Raw genomic sequence first — 22,402 nt, forward strand, 5'->3', positions numbered from 1 at the left:
CCGGGTAAATCACTTTGCCTTTCTAGGCCTCACTTTCCTGAATGTGTAACAACACTTACCTAACTCCCCAGAGTGGTCTGTGTGGTTTAAGTTATTCAAGTACATAAAGTCCCTTGAGCTGCTCAGATAAGGAGGAGAGCAGATGGACAGAGCAGTGTGGTTTTAAATAGACCTGTTACAATTAAAGTATTTTTTTAAGGAAAGAGTCCTCCTCCCATTTGCTTTTCCTATGTCCAAATTATGCACAGAGCAACACGTACAACCCACACAGTCATCTGGATTCTCTTTGCCCTGCATTCCAGTTTCCAGGCTGGGAAGGAGATTTCATTTCCCACTCCTAGTCCAGTGCCTCAGACTAGAACAAGAAAGCCTCTACCCCCTCATCTCCACCTCTTCACCAGAGTCAACATGCCTTAGTAACTTGCAGCAAGTGCCGAGTCACTGAGAGAGTTGCCAGTGTCACATCAAACTAAGAAAGAAAAGCTCTTCTGAGCAAGAACTACTCCCTCATTGCAGAGAGAAGGGAGGAAAGTATGTGGCCATATAATTACAAATTCTAGCCCCAGGATGGTCATTTTAAAAAATGCTTTGGGTATCCTTCCCCCTTTATCCAGTTAAGAGCAATCAGGGACTCCAAAACGGAATTAAAAAGAGGTAAACGGGTCATTGAATCCAGAATGGTAATGAGAGGAGTCATTGGGAGTCCCCACACTGTCTATGACTTCCCTAGGGAGGAGAGAAGGAAGAGCATGTGCAGCCAGCCCAAGAGGAGAAGAAAAAAATCTCATCGAAGCCTGCTGCAGAGCCCCACAGTAGGAGAGGACAGAGTGAAGTAATAAGAACACTACCTGGTTTCTGGCTGACCCAGTGAAGTCACCACTTAGCATCCACCCTCTGTCTCCCCATCCCACTGCTGCAGGCTGGGTCCCTGCTAGAATTGCAGAGACTGGTTAGACCATTAAGTTAGCTCAGGGGTCGGCAACCTTTCAGAAGTGCTGTGCCGAGTCTTCATTTATTCACTCTAATTTAAGGTTTCGCGTGCCAGTAATACATTTTAACGTTTTTAGAAGGTCTCTTTCTATAAGACTTGTGACAGATCCAGACCAGTGTGGTACAGGAGTCTGGTAGAGGGCAAATATACTGGTCACTGAATGAGTAGTTTTCTGTTCCCTGAGTGACCAGAGCAGGGGCTGCACTAGAGTAATCAGGAACCTGCTAGAACCAATTAAGGCAGACAGGCTGATTAGATCACCTACAGCCAATCAAGGCAGGCTAATCAGGGCACCTGGGTTTAAAAAGGAGCTCACTCCAGTCAGGTCAGGAGGAGCCAGAGGAGAGGAAGTGTGTGTAAGGAGCTGGGAGCAAGAGGGATAAGGAGCTGAGACTGAGAGAGTGTGCTACTGGAGGACTAAGGAGTACAAGCGTTATCAGACACCAGGAGGAAGGTCCTGTGGTGAGGATAAAGAAGGTGTTTGGAGGAGGCCTGGGGAAATAGCCCAGGGAGTTGTAGCTGTCATGCAGCTGTTACAAGAGGCACTATAGACAGCTGCAATCCACAGGGCCCTGGGCTGGAACTCGGAGTAGAGGGTGGGCCCAGGTTCCCCCTAAACCTCCCAACTCCTGATCAGACACAGAAGGACCTGATCCAGAGTGTGGGGAAGATCACTGAGGTGAGAAAATCTGCCAATAAGTGCAGGACCCACCAAGGTAGAGGAGGAACTTTGTCACAGTCTATAATATATAACTAAACTATATTTGTTTGTAAAGTAAATAAGGTTTTTAAAATATTTAAGAAGGTTCAATTAGATTAAAATGCAGAGCCCCCCGGACCAGTGGTCAGGACCCGGGCAGTGTGAGTGCCTCTGAAAATCAGCTCATGTGCTGCCTTTGGCATGCATGCCATAGGTTGCCTACCCCTGAGTTAGATGGAGGGAAGATCAGCAGCAGGAAGGAATGCTCTCCCTTATTCCACACAAACTTGCATGTTCATCCCATGTCCTTCCAACTTCTGTCCAAGTAGGGGGGCAGCTGAGCAGTATAGTACTCATGGCAAAGGACTGGGAGTCAAGATTCCTGGGTTCTATTCCCAGTATGATTCTTTCAAAGTAACACAGGTAAGGCCATTCCACTTCTTTATGCTTCAGTTTGCCCCTTTGTGAAATGCCAGGCTTCCAAAGTGTGTAAAAGTTGGGAGGAGCAAAGGGGATAGATAATCCTGACACAGAGCACTGACCTGTAGCTTTTACAAAACACTTGAACTCAATGATATGATTGAACACTCTCAGCCTTCACCCTAGGGACATCCCTAGTTTTCTGGGTCACAGAGTTTACTCCCAGATTGCCTTCCTGATAGGTCTCAATTGTCACATGTAAGTCTTGAGGTAAAAACAAAACAGGTAATTCAAAAATAAACAAAGGACTAATGTATGCATCTTATAATACTGTACACATCCTATTCATAGATCACTCAGGCCCCAATCCCCACCATGCATTTATCATTAATCTGTCTGTTATCATAGATAAGGCCCTGTGGGGGCGGGAGTGGGAATCACAATTTTTTGTTAAAATCATTTCACAGCAGCATCAGGGTTGAAAGTTGGAATTTCAGGGGCTATGCACAGTTGCTCAGCTCCCCTCGAACTGCTATGTTTTTTCCAACAGGAGGGGGGCAGAAGCAGGCATCCCCACTTCTGCCACCCTGCTGAGGCCATGGCTGCTCATGGGGGCTAGCAGGCCAATCCCTTCCCAGAGGAGGGCAAGGAGGTGGCATTCCAGTCCTATTCTTGGGAGAGAGTCTCATCTCCTGGTGCTGACCAGTGCAGCAGGGATTGGGCCCCAGCACACTCTGGACTCAGCTCCAAGCCAGGCCATCGCTGCTGCTGCTTCCAGTCTGGATGGCAGGGAGACAGAGCGGTGCTGACAACATGGTAATGAAGAGCCTCAGCCTGACCTACCCCCAGCAGCTGCCAGAAGGCCTGGACCAACACTGTAGTGCTGTCTAGTGAGGCGCTGAGACCAGACTCCATCTCTGCCACCCCAGTCTCCCCACTGGGACAGGGCCACCCTCACACACCTGCTCACATTCCCGTCTCAGCTCTTGCAGTATCTGTCCCAGGCCTGCCAGGGGCTGCTGTGGGGTGGGCAGGGTCATGGTTCCTAATCGCAGTGTTGTCAGTGCCACCCACTCTCCGCAGGCAGCTTAGGCAAAAGCTGAGTGTGGAGTGAGCCAGGCCCCAATCCCTTCCCCAGACCAGGCTAGGCCAGGTCAGCTGATGCCATGTAATGGGACACCCTGCTCCCAGCCTGCTCCCCCAGCCCGTCCCCACCCACACACCCTACTTCTCCCCAAAATAGGACCAGCCTGCCACCTCCCCAACACCTCTGGGATGGGACCAGCCTGCTAACCCTCCCCACCCACAAGAGCAGTTGCAAAGCCTCAGCAGGGAGGAAGAACCAGGGATGCCTGTTTCCACCTCCTCACTGTCAGAAACATCGTGGTATTGGGCTAATTTCACCATTTCCACGCACTCTATGAAATCATGATTTACACCAGGCCTTAGTTATAGAAAGGAACTCATAAGCATTTTACATCAATGAATGTCCTCAAAGCCTCCTTGTGAGGTACATTATCACCATTTTACAGAAGAAGAAACTGAGGTAGCGAAGTTAATTGACTTGCTCGCCCATGATCACAGAGGAATCATCAAAACCCAGGACTCCTGACTCCTAGTCCCTTGCTCAAGTTACAAGATCATACATTAGTTTTAGTCCATTCACTCACCAATAAAATGCATAATGTTTCTCTTTAAAGTCTTTATCAGAGGCTCATAGTTCGGTGTACAGCCATAGAAAGGATGTGTGGGAACAAGACAATTTGTAGTAACTGAGTAGAGAGATGGTATCTCAGGGTTCTTCCCTGGCAAGTTTGGAAATACTAAGAGCAAGTTCCTGAATTTCAGCAGATCTTAATATTAAGATTTCAGGCAGATGAAGCAAAAACACCAAATACACATTTAGAAAACCAAACCAAACCAGGAGGCCTACTTGCTATTTGTCTTGAATTCTAAAATAAGTTCTCAGTAGCAAATTATGTTCTATTAAAGGGACACCGCCAACTTAAAAAAAGATCACACTTTTATGTGAAAAAAATTACCTACTATTGTTACAAGCAACACTTACGATTACTAGAACTGAGAGATTAGCTGGGGGGAAATGCCTCCCCTCCCACTTGTTTACTGCGTGTATTTGACAGCACTTTGTGTATAGTTAGTTTCACCATTTTCCCTGTATAGTCAATCAAGTTTTCACTGTTATTTGCTGTGTATAAGACCAATATAATACAAGAGAAAAACGCATTCTCATATTTTTAAAATGTGACTGCAAAACCACAGAATTGGCAAATGGGAACCAGAGGCAGTAATTATTTTTTTTATACGGACTAAATTGAACCTGATGGTAGTTCCGAAAACAAGAGACATGCACTGATATTCCTAGGCCTCAAATATATATGTATTCCCCATCAGACACAGAAACATATTACACATTGTACATTGTTAATATTGGTTGTGTTCTCTCATTTTCCAATAAAGTAGGTGCTCCCCTTCTCCATACTCTCTCTAATACCTCACACTTCCATGACCAGCTCTCAATCTTCCAACCCCGACCCCACTCCTCTCACACAAAGGTTCCAGAAACATAAGTGTGGGGTTTTAGAATATTTTAGGCTAATTTTTATGTTAAACAGTTAATAAAAAACCTGAAACTTACTATGTCTCCTTTGCTTTTGGTTTCTTCTCAAAAAACCTCTTTGCTCAACTCTTTCCTTTTTGGTCTCTGCTCGATAGGTCTTTTCCCTCCTCCCCTAGCGAACTATTCCCTTCTCTCCTCTCCTACTCCCCTTTCCAGCCTTCACTTCCATGTCCTGACTCCTAGCTCTGTCCTCACCCTTGCATGTTGTACTGCCTATTTCCCTTTGCTGCCTGTCTAGATTCTTAAGAGACACCCAGCACCAGGCGACAAAGTACCTCCCAAGGTGAGCATGTAAAGCTCTGTTGAGATGGACACAACTGTAGAAGCTACTATTCTGCTCTGTTCCTCATTAACTCTATGTTGTTCTCTTCACTCCGGGCCTTTTTCCATCTCCTGCTCCTAACCCCTTTCCACAGTCTGTTCTCTCACCCAACACTTCCCAGCGTCCCTCAGCTTTTTGCCTCTTAGAGTCTACTCTTTCCCCATCAACTTATCCTTTGCCCCAGTGTATCCTCTGCACCCTCAGCCCCATCCATCCATCCTGAATCTAACCCCATCACCCAAGCCTCAATGAATTCTCAAGCCCTTGAGCAAATCCTCAGGCTGCCCAGACTCCCTATTCATTTCCCTCCTCTGCCCTTCACTGAGTCCCTAGTACATTTTGTGCCCCCATCATCTGAACCACTTTTCCTCCAATCTATATTCGGCCTCTCACTTTTCTCGTACACTCTGAGGCAGCTCACTCACTCATGCCCATCACCCCAATCGGGATATGGGCCACCAACCACAGATCTCCAGAGTCCTCTATCCTGGGCCAACTAGCTGGGTGATATTGAGCAGCAGCTCAAGGGAGACAGAGCAACTGGAGCTCAGAGCTCCCTGCTTACATAGGGGGGTGCCACCTCCTCCCTTTTCAGCAGCACCCTATGGCCTTCCTATAGCAACATGCCTTCTTACTGAGAATTAGTCAGAAGAACTGGATGAAGCTTTAATGGTCAAAGTAGCCTTAGTGTGAGGCTTAGATAAAGGTTGCAGTTGGTTATTTTGAGCAAACCAGTTCACTCATCCCTACTAATGACGTAGGGGGTGAAAGATTCAGCTGAGACTTCTTGGAGAAGCCGAGCGAGGATGTACTTCACTTCCCCAGGAAGAGACAGCCAATCTCACAGCTTTTATCAGCAATCAAACCATTGAGGGGCTATTTACATCTCGAACCCCATGCACTTCCAGGAGACAATGCTGTGTAAGGAAATCCTCTAAATGGCAACGTGGCCCCTCACGTGGGCAGTCTTTACAGCCATCACATCCCAGAGAAAACAAAAGGAATAAGTCAGCTGCACCTGTTGTTTTTTGCTGGACATAGAGTTAGTGCACCACCAGGGACAAAGACTCCTATATAACAGGGAGGGAAGGATCAAGAGTCTGGCACAAGACCATGTCTCTCTACTGAAGTTTAAGTAACCTATTCTCCCACATCTCACTGTAAGAAGCTCCCAGAGTTGCCACCTCTAGGCAGATCTGTAATGTGATGTGTTACCCTTGTATCTGGCTGGGTGTGGGGGGTAGGAGGAAGGGGAGGACATACAGGCAGCCTGCAGTTCAGAGCTCTGAAAGCCTAAGGTCTCTGCAAACACCCGAGTTAAAAGCTGAGGCAGCCTTCGGGATTGATTATGCATGCATGCCACTGAAAACACAGGCTGCTATGGTGCCAGAGCTCTGCTGGATAATTTATATGCTGGTGTGAGTATTCACTGAGCAGTGGGCAGAGCTCACAGGAATGAGGTGGAGAATAGAAGTTTAAAACTTAGGCAAACACAGTGACAGCCAGCACGTGCCTCAGTGCTACCAGGGGCCTCACTTGCATATGTTACAGGAAGCAGCCAGGACACATTCTCAAAGCAGGAAGGCAACAGGTGCTTTGTCTGCCCAGTTGGCTGGTGGGACAAAGGAACACTCAGAATCAGTATATGCACTAATGTTCAAACATTAGGGATTGTGTGTGCACGTGACAGTGTGTCTGTTCATTTGGTCCTTGTGAAAATGTGGGCTGTTGGCTGGGCAGTGTGTGAGCTGTCTTTCTCAACAAAGTTTCACAAATGTCCCTCCAAACACTATCCCTTGACATGCACAGGGCCACATATGCACAGCTCTACCAAAACCCTTCAGTCCTGATCTGCAGCCCTTCTGCTATTCCTGTCCTGACAAGTACACCCCCACACCAACACAGCTCTGCTGAAGCCCTCAGGTCCTGGCCTACAGTCCCTCACTCTTCCTCAACAATATTATGCTAATATGCTTTTTCTGAGCCAGTTATGCTCCAGATGCACTAGATTACATGGTGGTTTCTGCCAACACAGACCAACACACATTAGAGCCTAAGCCGAGACCTTCAAACTCTTTTTGCTTGTGATTTTACCAAGATTTGATCCTAGGTCTTCAGAGAGGAAGGCCGGGGTATTAACTACCACTGGCCACCCAAAAGTTGAACTCTATGCATTGGCCCAGCTTTATCACTGCCTGTGCCTCTCAGCCATCTGGTTATCAGGGGAGAAAGATGGGCAGACAGCAAGGTCATCAATTTACCTGTCCCTGTGTCTGCACACGTTTTAGATTAGACACAACACAAACGGCATTAGAATAAGTACCAAGAAGTTGACTTCAGCAGAAATCAAGAGCAAAGGCTGTCTGCTCTCTCCCATCCATGAACTCCAGCACACATACTGTCTGGACTAGATCCCAGAGACGTACAGCCGTTGGGTCCATCATACACCACTACTGCACCCCTAACAGAGCTAGCCAGTCTGTCACAGTGTGGGAAATGCAACCCTACTTCTATGATGAAGAAAGAAGGGTCCTAGCCAGGTGCCCTGCCCTTTGCCTATGCTCTGAATCCCATGCATCCTATTCATTCAGCCACTGCGTTCACATCTCACCCTCATTTAATGAGAGGCCTTCCCCACAATCCCCTGCCACCAGGGGCATCCCAAAATACACATGATCTGAAGGGACAGCCAAGCCTGGGCCACTTCTGAACTAGAGATAGGCCTAAATGAAAACCTACATGTCTGAATTCTGGAGACAGAACCAAACTGGGTATCATGTAAAGACTGTGCTGGAACCCCAGATTGTTAGTCCACCTACAAATCTGTGTCCCGCTTATCTATTCCAACAGAATACAGTATCTGCAGGAATGTCTGGGGTGGGCTGGATTCAGTAACAGAAAACTGTCTCTACCAGGGACCAGTTGGGGGCAGGTTTTGAAGAAGTGGTTTGCTACACTTGGCTCTAAGGACAGTTGCTAGAAGCACCTCTCCTCTCCACATCTCCATCGGGTCCTTTTACAAAGCAGTATGTTTTTCCATGGAGCCTGGCAGACTCCCTCAGTGCTGAGTTTCTTTCATTTCATGAGCCTGTCTCTATATTCTGCAGCTAAGACCATAGCATTGGAACAATTACACTGTTTGCCTTACACTTTGCATTAGGCTATGGCAGGGACTCCTGAAGGGAAGTGGTGGCAGCCCTATTGCTTGTGATATTCGGAACAGGACTGGATAAAGCACTAGAGAACAGAATGTAGGGAAACAATCTTGCACCGAGCCCCACAGTGAAGAATATAAACTAGACGTGAGTAAATTCAGTCTAATGTCTATGATCCCTCAGGTGAAGAATGTAACCCCCTTCTCCTGAATTTTGGGACCCATTTTAGAGATGGGGAAACCAAGCTAGAGACCTGCCTCCAGTCACACAGGAAGTCAGTGGCAGAGACAAAAGCTTCTGTCTCCTTCCCTATCCACTTGACTATATTGTCTTTCTTCTCAGCCCAGCCTGGGAGTGTGGGGTTCGGGGGGGGAATGGAGACTTCAGGAAGAACAAATGCTTGAACGTAACTGCATGAAAATATCTGGACAGGTACAAGAGAAAAGAGGCTTTACAGCAGAAAGGGAGAAGTTGTTTTGTTACCAGAATAATGGATTTAACATGGATAGAAACAAAAATTAAAGAGAACAAACAAACTTGAAATAGTAAGTAAGTCAGATCAAGAACAGAGGCATTTTCCCAGTGTGACTTTGGAGAGATCAGAATCACTAGGCATCTCTAAGAAATGGTTTTCTGAGCATCTATTAGGGACAATCCACCAAGATCAGAGACTAAGAAGAGGAAAAAAAAAAAACACCACTGAGCAACACTACCTGTTTGTCCCCTTCATTTTACAAATGGGAAAACTGAAGCTCAGAGGGACATGAAGGGCCCAAGACCACAAAAATACCAAGTGCCTTTAGTGACTTGTCCCCAAGGGCACACAAGTCTGTGGTAGAACCAAGATTAGATCCCAAGATTCCCAACTCCCATTTCTAGAGGCCTCTCTTTAAGCCCCTTTTAGCATTAAAGGTTAAATTAATTACATTAATTGGGGTCCTCTGGAGTAGAGGATTCCGGACAGCCACTCTACCCAAAAAAAATTACCTAAGTGGGCACTCCATAAAACAGGGCCATAGTCTTACAGCTTGTGCTGTAAGTTTTAGGCCATTTTAACTACCAGCGGTACCATGCTACTGAACATACACGGTATGCCTTAACATTCCCTCGGTCCCCACTGGGCTGCTAAAAGATGTCAGTGGCACAGCACATGTAAATAAGAGGAAGGCTGTGAACAGTAACGTAGGGGTTAACAACAAGCACTTTCCTATCACAACTGTGGTCAGCAGGTAACATGACCATGTGATATTAGCTAAATCACAAGTGACAGGGGGAATATAAATAAGAAGCTTGGTATTGCCAGTCAAAACACTTTTCCAACAATGATCCATGGAAGAACACAACAAGAGAATTTATTGGTGACAGAGGTAAAAATACAAATTAAATTTATAAACATGGAACACAGTATACAGTATGTCACTGCCCAGAAAGAGATGTTCAAGCACAACCAGAAACCAGCAGAACAATTCCAAAATCATTTGATCCTTTAGGAAATAATAATGTTCCCTGAGTACACAGGAGAGACATTCTTGTAGGCACGTGAACATAAATACCCCATAAGTATTAAATGAAGTGGATAACACAGAAATCTAGTCACCATCCCATCATGAAGACTTTCCTTCCAAAAGCAAGTGGATTCCAGACCCAGCTTTAAAAAGGTGCTGACACCAAGGTTTGGGAAGGGAAGGAGAGTGTTACAGGCTGCAAAGGCATTGATATAGTCAGCAGTGTCCACAGACTCTAGGTTCTCTCACTGAGTTACAAGGAACCCCATAAGAAACAAGTTATTCAATATTCAGCTGGAATGTCATCCAACTAGGCACTAGCCAAGATGATCTTCTGACACCTAGTGGTCTAGCATGCCCCAATCATATCAGCTGTTGTGACTACACAACAATTTATCCCCAGACATATTCATGTGCTGCAGAGTAGAATCCTAAGTCCTTCAACTCCAAAAAAGCACAGGCCTCTGTCACTCGAACTAAAGATGGTAGCAATAAGTCGCTTACCCTTCCTGAAGGTCAGCCACTAGAGGGCAACATCACCCAAATACAAAGAATATAGAGTTGTCATAGTTAATTCTAGCGAAAATTCTGAAAGGGATATTGAATTCATAGATTAGGACCCAAGCCACTCTCTAACTATTAGAGATCAGGATAAGATTTAATGGGGAGGGAGCAGATTATCCCACATGTGCCTGCTGCGGGGTTCTCCAACATTCCTCTCAAACATGTGGTACCAGCCACTGTCAGAGGGAGGATACCTGCCTGGATGGACCCCAGGTCTGATCCAGTATGGCAATTCTTCAAGAGCCAGTACATTACCGAGAGAAGCTAACTCTAGCACTTACACAACTCCTCTCATTCCAAGGAATCCTGAAGTATTTTACACATGCGCGTGCACACACACATTGTGGAAATGCAGTCACTTCTAAGGTTGAACATGGCAGCTATTTAACAGTGCACAATGGCATTACACAACAAGTTTAACGCAGCAAATGAAGATTGTAACAACTAATTTAAATGGTAGGGGTAACTATTACCCACAATGGAATTTAATCAGATTAACAACATTTTTTGTCGTGACAAGAGCTCTGTAACATCTCCCCAAATAATTTCGTTTCATGTCGCATGCAAGAGAACTCCTCACAACATCCATGTAACTTTATGTGTGGGCACTGTGGTAGCTCACACAGAGGGAAACACAATCCCTACTGAATCACCTCCACCATTCCCTGCAGCACAGTGCCCCCAGCATGACTCAGAAGAGAGAGCACCCCAGAATTACAAGTTTCAACACATCCAACATTTTCACTAATGCATGGCAATGGATAGACTTCTTCTCAGACACTACACCCTGTCCCCTTTTCTCACTGACACCACATCACTCTAACTCATACGCTCTTCCATTCCCCAATCCTAAAACCCTTCTCTCCTCTCTTCCCAGCTCCCAACATCCTCAAACCCTCAATAACAAAACCCTGTATTCAGCACCCCACTCTTTTGACCTCTGCAGTGCACACCTCATTGCTGGATCCAGTCGGAAGTTTTGAGACAGTAAATCTCATCAAAGGGAAGAGAATTCATTTAAACAAAACAGATGGAAGATGCATGCACAAAACACTCAAGCAAGAGCTGCAGCTTGAATTTCTACTGTAATCCTTTGCCATCATGCCAACAAAAAGCTTAACAGCAGTTCAGTTGTTGGTGTGCTAAGACCACTGCCGATCATGCTGACCAAAACTGACTTATTGTCTCCTTGTACTCCCCTGTCTGTCTGTATCCATCTGTCATCTCTTGTCTTGTAAGCTTCTTGGGGAAGAGCCTGATTTTTTTGTTCTCTGTTTGTACAGCTCCTAGCACAATGAGGTCCTGGTCCACAACTAGGGCTCCAAGGTGTTCCCACAATATCAATAAATAATAATCAGGTTATATCTCAATATCTCTCAAGGTTACAGAGCCTCCTTCCTTACCTTACAGCAGTGTTCATGAAGGGCTATTCCTTAATACGACATAGCGCCTCATAAACAAATAATCACAGCACAACCTAGCTTTGACCATTTCACCAAAGTCATCTCTTGAGGACTGAATAGGCTGAGCTTTCCATATGCTCCAACTACATTTGATGGATGTATGAATTTAGGTCCAGAGGAAGATGCTAGAGTAACACCACCAGGAGACTAACATCCTCTGCATAACCCTCAAACAGATACAATGCCCCATCGAGTGGTGACATAAGCTTCCAACACAAACGTTTGCTGCTTCTGACCAATGTGCTTCAACCACAACTTGCCTCTAAATGGTGCAAGGCAGGTTAAATCTCCGTACTCCATTCAGTCCTGGTCCTCTCTGAAGACTAACAACAAGAGGCTGCTTTTGTACTAGGCAAGTTTATTGTGGGGGTGGAGGGGTAGGGTAAGAGGGAATCATTAGGAACCATCCAGACACCTCACAGCCAGACCTCAAACCTAGCTCTGGTCCCACATGCACATGTTCCCAGAGGTTCCTCTGAACCAAACAGGAAAACCTCTTTCTTATAAAGGCCTCAAGGCATGCACTACTAAGGAATTGACTGTAAGGCCACCACAGTGCCCCTGGGTTGGCTGCTTATACAAACCCAACTACTAGTCAGACAAAAAAATAAACAGTCACACACAGTATCTGAACTCACTTTTCAGTAACTTCCCAAGTGGCTTTCCTGAACTTCTATGAGAAATGAAGAGCAATTCCCTTAGCAACCTCTTCAGAACTGCCATAAACTCCATCATTAGCTATGAAGAGCACCTGCCTTTAGTGACTCAGCTTCCAGGTGTTCCTTCTCAACTCCCTTGGGTCCTAGAGCCCTCCCCCATAATATCTCACTTAGACCACTTCCCTTTATTGGGGAAACTGGGATATGGGGGTATCATGAGCATGAGGACCTCCTCTGTGGCCCCAAAGAGTTTACAACCCCCTTCGGGCATCCCCACATTTCACATAGGCCACAAAATAATAATCTCAGAGTAATTGTCATTCACTACACAAATCTGGGCTAGATTTTAACTGGGGAGCCATAGGTGAAAAACGCTCTCTTCTTGCCTCCCAATCGTATTACTTAACCATAAGGCTTTGCTGCCTCCACTACTTGCCCTCCATACAACCTTACTGACTTCAGTGGGGTTGCACAGGAGACCTGCAGGTACAGAATCTGGCACACCATGTGTTTATCTTCCTGAAGAACTGCTCTTCCATGGCTAGCCAGTTCCCTTTTAGGTTCGTCTTGAAGCTGCAGTAGGTTCCCGCAGCCAAATTTTTGCACCTTCTAGTCTGGTGCCTGTGAACCAGATAGGAAGGCAGCAGCCAGTTAGGTTCTCTCCAGGAGAGGGGAACCATTTAAAATAAACTAAGAACTAATTGAAATCTTTGCCCAGAGTTTGAATCTCACTTTTTCAGAGGTTCAAAAAAAGGTCAGATAGATTCTTCCCTCACCCCATTATTTTTAATTTACCCAGCACCACCCCAGACTGGAAACAAAAGGAAAAACAGAAGCTGTTCAATCTTTAAAGTATTTCTTAAATAAATGGGGGGGGGGATTTTCCAAACAAGAAGCCATAATAAACCTAGAACTCCCACCACCTGCCCTATGCCTCCTCCACAGGTGAGGAAAAAGGTTTCCCCCTCTCTGATGTAGGGAGTAGAGTGCACTGGAGTGGAGGAAGGAGGGGATGTCATGCCAACCCATCATACCTTCCAATATGCTGAATTCCAGGAGAGGGCATGTTAAATATGTGCCTCACTCAATGTTATATTCATGTTCAGTCATCATCTCCCGCACATGAAGTCCAGGTGAATTACTGTTTCTGGCTCTTCTGGCACACTGTTACAATTGATGTTTTAATTTGCACCTTTGTTTAATTAATCCACGACTCCACTTTGTAGAAGGGCAGCAAGTATGGAGTGTATTGGGCTCAGAGCTGGTCAGAAGGCTGCCTTGATCTCTATCACTCCTTGAAAAAAAAATTTCCCCTCTGAAAATAAAGTTGGGGACATTCAAGTGGCTATGTGGCAATTCTTCAGTGTGCAACATGCCAAAGATCCCACTTTTCTGGAAAGCGGGAAGCTCCTCTTTAGAAGGAGTGAATGTCTCTAAACGGTGGGTGGACAGATTTGTCCCCAGCCCTTTACTCTTCTCCCTCCACAATCCATCATGGAAGCAGCTGACAGCAGGTCCCTCCACACACCTCTTACCAGATCCCACTCCTCCTCACACCAGTTAGTTTTTGCAAGTCATGCAGATTCCCTTTTCCCTTGAAATCAATGTTTAATTAACACATTATTGGAAAAAAATTGGGCTGTAACACACTGAAATGAAGCCAACAAGTCCCTGCTCTGCAGACACACCAAGTCTTATTGGATGGTTACCCCACTGGAGAATTGTTCCTCCCCACCCACCCCATGTCCTTCCTTTGCTGACATTAAGGTTCATCCCATCAGATAGTTACCCCCTTTTCCCCTGCCACGGATTCTTCCCCTCCTCAAAATGCTCACCCCCAGAAATAAACACTTGGCCAGGGAAGATACGATAGTACTGCAGAAAGAAACAAATGCTTCCCAGATGTTATGTGCATTGGTACAGCCATGCAACATTCCAAGGGGTAATCTTCCCCCTGCCCCATTCCACTTACGGCGGATCTTTGAACCTGTCCTAACAGCCTCTGGAATTCTGCCCCCACCCATATTTTTGCTAAATTCTTACCACTCGCTAGTCCTCACTATAGCCCTCGTTCCACCTGATGAGGCTCCCTTCACCACAGCAGTAGAAGGGGTGAGGCTGCAGAGACAGGATGCTCTCCACTGCCATGAGCAAAATACATTCCCAGGGTCAGTCCAGTGAATGGATGCTGGGATCACCTGTTGCTATACTTTCTGATGGCAGACGGAAGCCTACTGCCAGCTTTGAAGGCTTAAATCACACCTCAAATCATCCACCCTCTTCTATCCTTATCAGGTATTAATCCAGACCACTCTTCAGCTTTCATCCTGCTGCTGGGATTTGCTTGGGTACAGGGAATGCTGCAGTAGCATGAAGGGCATTTTGAGGAGCGATCTAAGCCTCAAATATCCCTCTCTGCCAAATACACAGGCACCCCCACCTCCCAGGGTTGGTGCAGCAGTCAAGAGAGATTACCCCTGATTTCATGATCTCCTAGATCAGACTGTGCCAGTTATGAAAAAAGAAATCAGGACAGTTGAGAAATCCAACTACCCCAGCACTTCATTCCGGGGATCTGAGGCTCCTGGTGTTAATTACTTCCTGTAATATGATGGATGACAGCAGCAGGGCCAAGAGTGACACAGGCAGATTGTGCTCCGAAATGAGCTGTCCTTCATCATCAAGGGCACAGGAAAGGGCTGTGGAAACGACAGGAACTGAGCCACACCACCATTGGGACATGGCAGATAAGCTCTCAGAGCCCCCCACGTCTCTATCCCCAGCCACCAAGAGACAAGAAGTGGGCAGAGGGAGTAGGGGAGAAGGAGACTGATTTACCATTGGGATATGGTAGATGACAAGGGAGCTCCAAGAGACAATAGGGGAAGAGGTGGAAGAATGGCTAATCCTCTCTGTCAGTAGAGGATGCTCCTTCAGATAAGCTTAAATGAATTTTTCAGCTATGCCTGAGATACTCTGTAAATGCCTCTTCCTGTTCCCTGTCCACCACACCCTTCCCATTCCGCTCCTAGCACAGAACAGCCTATAAGTTCACAGCCACGACATGCTGCTTACACACAGCTTGCGGTTCTGCAGGAACATGTGCCACAAGGGTCAGACAGCTGAACTGCTTTGGTATGAGACTGCTATGGATTCTCACAGGCAAGTGTTTTCTGAGAAAGGCAGCAAAAAAACCCCACCTACCCTTAAAAAAACCAGCCCACGCTTTCCCTCCCCATTTCCAGACACTTAACATTTCAACCACACCAACAGGCAGGCTATGATAAATTCTAGCTCAAATCAGCCCAGCCCAAAATCCTGGCAAAAGGTGCCAGAAGATCAGCAGTGCTGGAGACTGCCATTCTCTGCCCATACAGCAGTGGTAAGAGCATACTTCCTCTAAGCTAACCTTTGACTAGTGTGTCTCAGTCTATCTGCTGAGACTGCTGTCAAGAGTGCTAATAAATGTAATCCAAGATGCTCAAAGCCCTTTATACATGTTAATCCTCACATTCCATTCATCATGCGGGGAAACTGAGGCAAAGAGCTAGGCAGTGACTCAACCCTAAAGTCAAACAGCATGTTGGCGACGAGAACCCAGAGTTCTGCCTGCCTAGGCTCTAACTAGTAAAGCCTACTCCATGCCACTTGTTCTCTGCATAAGCAGAGGGATATATAGGGCTTAAACGCAATGTGGCTGACTTGTGGGTCCAGATACACTGAGAATAGTCCCAGAATAAGTTTTGTGCCCTTTTCCTCCTGGATGAATCTATTAAGCACAGGGGGGCTTGAGAATAAAGTTAATTTTCATTTTTTTATTTTTTTTGTTTTTTTTTAAATTTAACCAAACTTCTCATGAATCTCCAGAAAGGTTCATCTTTGACTTTGGCTGGAATTTAGGACAAAGTTTCTGGTCACTTCTTACTTCATTCCCAGAGACCCCATCTGTCCTTACCCCATTGTAGCATAATACGGCTCTGCCAGCACCCATATTTCCACCTGCACACACCCCAAAGTGCAGCAGGATGTGCAGAGTCTCTCACCAGAGAACAGAAGCGGAAGAATTGAGGAGGAAAAGTAACTGTCTTCTCCCCCAGCCCAGAGAGAGATAAGAAGACAGGAAGAGATGCTGTTGGACTGTGGAGCCCTGAAGGAGGCTCCAGGAGTCACAAACAAGAAGCAATGAGATCACTAGATCCACTGAAATGCTGCTGCTGGAGCAATGAGAAAGGTGGGGAAGAGTGATTTCTTGCTTCCTTAGAATGCAATACCCAGAGACCAAGAGGGTAATTTCTGGCTTGGAAAATCACAAATGGAATATGGAAACTTTTACCTCTAGGGTGCTGATTTAAATCCAGTCCACACTGGTGAAGTTTAACTGCCATCCCCATCTGACCACTGCAGTTGGGCAGCTTATAAGAAATGAATCAGTGGGGGTTTCAGTCCATTTCCTAGTGAGAAAGGTGTCTCAATCATATAATCCACCATCACTGTTGGCACTAACTGCCCCACCCTCAGCAGAAAGGCCAACAACTACATGGGCTGTGCAGACTGAACTCCCCTCTCACTCCCAGAAGTGGAGTCACTCCAGGCTAGGGATGCGGAACATTGGCAAGGGAGACTTGCCCATCTGCTGTCTGGACTGTGCTGCCCTATGAATAAACAGAATGTCAACCTGTGGGACTGTGGATCTAGTACTTTCCACCTGCACACAACTCACTTTCAGACCATTACAGTTTATCTAGAAGAATCTTTTTTTCCCATCTTCCTAATTATTAAACAGAAATTCCCTCTCATTTGGGTGGGTGCTGGATGTGCCATTGGGATGTATCAATAACTCCATCACTGGGAGAATGAAGGAACCATAAAATCAGTCTCTACCTTCACTGTACAGAAAAGTCATTCTTAGGGTCAGAGCAACTACCTGGGACCTGCAGCACCCTCTGCCTGTTGCTCAGCCAGCCACTGCATTGTTAGCTCTACAGCAGCCATGGCTGGCTCTCAGGTGCTGGAGCTGCAGCGCAACAGCGATTTATTGAGTGGTTCAGGAGGGAAGAAGGAGTGGAAAGGGCCCAAAAAGAAACAATTTGCAACTGAAACTGGCCAGCTGAGGCTCAAACGGGATCAAACCTGAGAGGACAAAGCAGCTGAATAAAGGAGCCTTCATTTTTCTGTGCATCACCCATGCAGACAGAAGGTGTCTGACCCACTGAAAATCCTCCACCCCACCCCTTTGGCTATAATTTGCCACTGTTTCTGAAGGTCAGGTCCAAAAAAGAGAGATGAGGAAAGCAAAAGGCACATAAAGATGGCCCGGAATGTATCTATTTCCCATTTGTTATCACTTGTGAAACAGAAAGATCCAGAAACACAGGGACTTAGAAGGGTACAGTGAAATTTAGCTACATGCAGGAGACAAGGGGAATTGGCCGACAGGAAGGCGGAAGCCATTAGAGATCCCTTTTCTCTGCCAGCTCCTCTCAGAGCTCTGCAAGAGACCAGCCAGACCATGACTGAACAACGAATGTTCACTGAAGTGTAGGGAGGACTTTGGATCCAGGGAGAGGAGGAGGATTACAGGTTTTGCCAGTCATTGGGCAGGGTTCCAAATGGACAAGCTAGCCAGCCGTGTTCTACACTCTGTTAACAACCTCCCCACTGCTGCCTTGTCCTGCACACACGCTGTCCACCCACTACCCAGCTACAATCACCCACACAACCTCTCCAGGGCTCGCTTGGTCCTTCCCCTTGCTAAGGTTGGGGAGAGAGGCGGGGATTTTCTCCCTCTCTCTGCTCGCACTAGAAAAGCCATGCCTCTCCTGCACATCCTATCAGAGAAAGGCAAGTAGATTTTTCCCCTTTTTGTTCACCACTCTGGAGTCTCACACACACAGCCTCTGGCACAGAACTGCGTGGAAATGTTGATATTCCCATGATGTCTGATCAAAGGCACGGACAGGCTCATGGAGGAAGAGGAGGGATGGCAGAGGAAGACAAGCCAAGAAAGGCTTTGTTTGGTCCAGGCTCCAATACAGCCCACGCCCTCTCTATATGCCCTCTAGCTTGGATACACAAGTGGGCTTTGTGAGGGCAGGGGTCTGTTGGGTGCATGTGTGTGTTTGTCTCCCCCGAGTGTGGACATCACGCTTCCCAGAGCCCGCAAGCTCAGCCCAAGCTCCCTGGAGTAACCTTTATTCCAGTGCATTGCAAGCATGTATTTTACAGATGGTTAAACTGAATCATTATCACCAGGCGTTCGTTTGACCAAAAAATGTTATTAATGTCGTCAGGTTCATCCATCCCCCCAAACACACACACATGCTCCCTCCCTCCCCCAAGCCGCTGCTCTTCACACACACACAACATTCAAATCTCATGATGTGCGACACAGCATCCTAGAAAACCGAACAGCAAGATGGGGCGGAGAAATGGATGGACGTGCCTTTGGCATTTGCTGCATTTCCCACCCCCCTAACAATGTCTATCCAGCCCCTGACCCAAAAGAAAAGAAAATGAATTAAAATCATGTCCCAACTTGGGTATGAGTGCATGTGTTTGTGCGGGCGAGCCGTGGTCACACTCATATCAGGAGCCTGCATCTGTGTGGCATGAAGCAAAGGTCATCATGCCACTGTTGTGATGCACTAAAAAAAAAAAAGCCGCAGAGCCATCAGGATGTAATACGGAATTTTCTCGACAAAAGATGAGATGCCTTCGGGGGGGTTGGGAGGAGGAGAGAGGGTGTGCAGATGTGGGGTGAGGGGAAATGGCAGAAATGGGGGGGGGAATGAAGAATACAAAGCCCTATGCTGCTAATCCAAAAGCGACAATCCATCCCTTCCCCCCCCTCCGCACGCCCTCCTCCCCCCAAAATGTTGGTGCAGATGGATTTCTGTATCTTGGTTTTGCAGCAGTGGGTCTAATGACTCCCAGACCAAACCCCCTCGCTAAAATAACCCCTCCCACATTGTTTTTATACTGGTCTGAAGAATAATGTGTTTTTAGAGATAATGGGCTTTTTTTTAAAAAAAAGAAAAAGAAAAAAGGACGCTGCGCAGACATTATGCGAACAAGCTGCTCCCCGCATCACCTCCATCTCCCCCACCATGTTCCCCAATTTCGCCCCCTCCCACATCTCTCCATCATTCCCCCCACCAATGGAAAAAAACCCACAACATGATCTGGGTAACCGATCTCAAAATCCCAAGCACTAATCCGCTTGAATTTGTTCTTTCCCTTATATAAGCAGCAGCATGTCAACATGTTCAATAGAAACTCAGCGTAAAATGAGGCCAGGCTACAGCCATGGAACAGGATGATATCGGCAGATATCGGTTCTGCCGAGAAGCCATCATCACTGGAATTATGACATCAAATACGGGGCTTTTATTTATTTATTTACTTATAACTCATTTATCTTTCCTTTTTTTTTTTTAAAAGAACAAAAATAAAATAAATAATGAAAACCACACAGATACACACCCCATCAGAAGGTGCCCGAATACTCCAGAAAGGGAATTTTCACATCCCGACTTTGCTTTTTTTTTAAATAAATAAATACAGCCCTGTTGCTCGCGTGATCCCCAAACTTCCAGTGTCCCCAGATGCAACTCCCTTCGCCCCTTCCAGAAAACAATATGCTTTACAGGAGAAAGACGGACATTTAGGAAACTGCCAGTGACTGAAACAAAAAACATCAACAGGAATATAAAATTATCAAAATATAATACCTCAACTCCTCCAGCAGATGAAGTGTGTCCGTCCACAACAACAAAGGCAATAATCTCAGCTCCCTCTCGACCTCTTCCTCCATAAACATGACTAGCCCTTAGATAAACTTGCCCAACTTAACACTATAGCCCGCTTTACCTTACCTGGCTAGAAATACAACACCCTTCAGTCTCACGCTACAATTAATAACCGACTACACCCAGTTAGCAGGCAAATCCTTTGTGGTTCGGTTTTTTTCTCACACACCCAACATCATTCTCTCACTTTTCACTAGACTAGTTAAGAGTTCAGCCCCTTAAAAAACAGTCACTCAAAATATATTGTTAGTGTTAGTGAGCGATCATGTCAATATTCACCTCTTTAAGAGGGCTGCGTGCTTAACACAGAACAATCAGGTGCAAGAAAGAAACAAGAACAAAAATTAGTATTTTTTTTAAAACTATTTTCAACAAAGCTTTGAATAGCTGTGCCAACAGCTGGTGGGAACGGGGGCTTAGATAAGCGAAAGTGGTCTTTTAAAAATTATTCCATTTTTTAGCTTTGGTTCTGCCTCTCTGATCCTTTCGCTTTTCTCTCTCTAATTTTTTTGGGGGGAGCGGTGTGGAATGGAAAAGAATTTTTTTTAAAAGAGAGATTTCAGTTATAACGAAATGTGTCCTTAAAGAACGGTGGTTAATAAAAGTAGTTCTTACCTATACTGCAATTAAAATAAAATCAAGGGAGTAAGCAAAAGACAAGTCACGTGCAAAGGACCAGAGTCAGTGCCCATAAGTAGGGGAATTACATCACTGCCCTAGAGTGGATGATGTTTTTCTTTTAAATTATAAACTGCCATAGTTAGAATTTTTTTAAAAAGAAAATCATGAATATTTTGTATGCATCTTGCACGAAGAAAGGATCGAACCAACCTTTTAAGGTCACTCGCTGCCTGAAAATGCACAGCAGTCGCTCACAGTGGAAGTTTTCAGGCAAGACGGCTACTAAATCATTAATATAAACAAATGGAAGGCAGGGAGGGAAGGTTCTTCTGTAATGGATCCAAAGACGAAGGAAAAAAGAAAACTTTCTTCATTTTCCCCCCTTCCTTCCTCATTAGTAAAAATTTTGCAAAAAAAAAAAGAAATCCTTCAGCCACTAGTCAAATAGTTTGATTCCTAAGCAGGTCCCTGTTACAATTCAATGTAGCAGCATCTTGTCTCCTCACAAAAACACCCCCATTCTCTAGTTTTAAAAACCAGCCCCTCCCAAATAGTAATTTAAAAAATAAAATAATAAGAACAAAAAAAAGCAAAAATAAAAGTATTGGTTAGAGAGGAGAGTTTGTGCTTGTCACCTGAAAACAGATCATCCCACCAGGTGTGCCGTTTCCAAAAATCTTTCTGACTTTTCATAACAGGGAGGTGAGAGGGGGAAGAAAAGGAGGGCAGGGGCAGGTTGGTAAAAACTCGCAGGAAGAGAACGAAAAATAACAAATCTCCAAGATATTTGTGATCAAAAATTTAAAAAAAAAAAGCAATCACCCTTGGAACTCTCAAGTGAAAGAACCCACTACCTTTTAAACTGAAAGACTTTCTACTGGATACACAGAAATATCTGTTCATTTTGGGTCTTTCTTCCATCCTGCCATCCATCCTTCCCCCAAAGTCTTACCTTCGCAGTTGAGAAGAGGTTTTGGCTGTTTTATCAACTCTTTGTTTGTTTCCTCTTTGGGGATGTAAGAATCCGGGGTGTCTCTCTAGGAAGGACTGGTGGGGAAAAGTGGGGGTATTGGAGATGCTAAAACGGGTCCTTGATGGCTTGGGATGCAGGCAGAAAGGGGAGGTTTGGCTTGCCTCTCCCTCTCAGTGAGTGGCATGCAAGAGGAGATGCGTAGAGCTGAGCTCTCTGCCTGAGACTGTCAGAGGAGCCCAGGAATTTCACGCACTCCAGAGCCGGTCCCTCCCTCTCCAGCACACAGACCCCAGCATTTAAAGAGACAGCCAGGCTGTGTGGCTCAGGGTTTCACCTCCTCCCAGGGCTGTTTTGCAAACAGCTGACAAGATGTAATCTGGGGACATCCTTAAGCCCTGGATGACTAAGAGGCAGGTGCTTGGGAGACCAGCTTTCCCACACTGCAAAGGATTCTTACTCAGACTGGAACAGGGAGATAACACACACACTCCCCTCCTGGAAAAGTCCTGTAGAATTTAATAGGGATGAAACTAATAGGGTTCTATATAAATTAAACAGGGATATATTTAAATGACTCTGAAAA

At 45.8% G+C, this 22,402-nt stretch overlaps 1 protein-coding gene across 26 annotated transcripts in view; it reads right to left on the reverse strand.

Moving 5' to 3' along the window:
- The window catches only part of NRXN3 (neurexin 3), a 1,499,321-nt gene extending 1,477,264 nt beyond the window's left edge, over positions 1-22,057 (reverse strand). For 25 of the 26 annotated variants that reach the window (XR_003999960.1, XR_003999959.1, XM_030559000.1 and 22 more), the window contains exon 1: positions 21,799-22,057. The gene's annotated coding sequence lies outside the window, so the exon portion shown is untranslated. Of the gene's footprint in view, positions 1-20,147; positions 20,317-21,798 lie in introns of those variants that run through there. The other variant, XM_030558994.1, reaches the window with a different exon arrangement.
- Positions 22,058-22,402: the final 345 nt, after the last annotated feature.

Source organism: Gopherus evgoodei, chromosome 4, assembly GCF_007399415.2.
Source record: "Gopherus evgoodei ecotype Sinaloan lineage chromosome 4, rGopEvg1_v1.p, whole genome shotgun sequence".
NCBI lineage: Eukaryota > Metazoa > Chordata > Testudines > Testudinidae > Gopherus > Gopherus evgoodei.